This window comes from Morone saxatilis, unplaced genomic scaffold (genome assembly GCF_004916995.1).
Source record: "Morone saxatilis isolate NCDOM2014 unplaced genomic scaffold, NCSU_SB_2.0 Contig4, whole genome shotgun sequence".
In the NCBI taxonomy this organism is placed as follows: Eukaryota; Metazoa; Chordata; class Actinopteri; family Moronidae; genus Morone; species Morone saxatilis.
Genome location: NW_023339984.1, coordinates 15,770,999 through 15,772,720, shown reverse-complemented (window position 1 = coordinate 15,772,720; position 1,722 = coordinate 15,770,999).

Genomic DNA, 1,722 nt, shown 5'->3' with positions numbered 1-1,722 from the left:
GGGCGCCAAATAGAAGCAACGTGGTTTAGGTACTTTCCAATTCTTCATAATAATACGTTTAACTGACAGAAAAAAGCTAAGCAATGATATGATGCATGAGTGTTGACTTAATATTTTTACTACATTTGTGTCTAAGAGACAAACTAACTGATATTGAGGTATCTTTACATCCAGAATCGATCGAGTAAAGTCTTAAAATGACCTTACTCCAAAAGCTGCAAAGCCACAATCAACGCCAGCACAAATGGGAAAGGTCCATTTCCCTTTCATCTGCATGGTGTTGATGTGGGCCCTGTGCACCACTTACACCTTCTTGTGTTTACTCATCAGATTGAAGAAAGTAAAACATTTCACATTTGTGGTTTTAAAAATGCAGACACACATCCTGCACAAACAAAGTGGCAGAGAGTCAGCTCAGGGGCGTGATGAACCCCCTCACTGTCAGTGTCAGTGTCAGTCGATCAACGACCAGGCATGGAGATCTTAACACTGTGCACTATTGTCGGTGAGTACTAAAGCGTTCTAGTATTTTACTGTATTTATCAAACATTTACTGTAGAATTGAATTTACAAAAGTTATTCTGCTGCTATGAATCAATAAATAGTTCTACTAAATAATGTCTGTACATGTTACTATTTTTAATTTGTCTTGTTGAAGTTATTGTCTGTGACGTCTGGAGGTTTTTGTTTTGCTCTCGGCACGAACGAGAATTGCGAGCAATTTCTTTTAAACCTTCCACGTTACTTCGACACATTCACCACGATTCACATTACGGTGAGTGTGATTTGTGAAGTTTTGTTACATGTTTGTCACGATTGTGGCAGCTGCCAAAGGTTGTGAAGAGGCAGATGGTGTCAATGTGTGGGCTTACATTGCATTGGTTACTCTAGGCAGCAAGCACCCATTTGGCATTAATGATAGAAAATAAACTCAACAGAATCAATTCACAGCTTCTCATGCACCCAAACGATGGATGCAACCATTGTCAAAAAAACTGTCAAATCATTCTTTTGCCCAGAAGAGAACTGGGAACCTTTGAGCTGCTTTCATTATTTGAATCATATCCGTAGTGAAACAAGGAAGCTGCATATTGGTTTGACTGGTTGTTCACCTCTGCAAGTATTTACACGACTTTGTTTGCCGCATTGTGAACACATTTACATTTAAAATCTCAATTTGTCATAATTTCTCTTTTTCTTGTAGCCTCTTTGAGAGTCTTTCCCAGCAGAACCCAGTTCTTTCAATATGAGTCGATTAGACTGAGCTGTGGGGACGCCTCTGAATGGCGGGTTAAGAGAAACACATCCGGAAACATGAACGCAGAGTGTTCCACAACTTGGGGCAAAAGAAACGAGTCACTGTGCCTTCTTGCTGACCCTTACCCAGTAGACACTGGAGTGTACTGGTGTGAGTCTGGATCAGGAGAGTTCAGCAACGCCGTCAACATCACTGTGACCGGTGGGTTTCACCAAACTACCAACTGCAGCCGTTAACTGTCTCACTAGAAGGTCTTTTAGGAAAAAAACTATGAGGGGAAATTCCATGGCAATCGACCTAATGTTTTACTTAAAACCAAAAATATCAAGCTCATAGTGGCACAAGAGGAAAAGTCGAAGCATCACCTGGGCACCATGAATGTCTGTACCAAATTTCATGGCAATCCATCTGATAGTTGTTGAGATATTTCAGTGTGGACCAGAATGACAACAGACCAACTAACC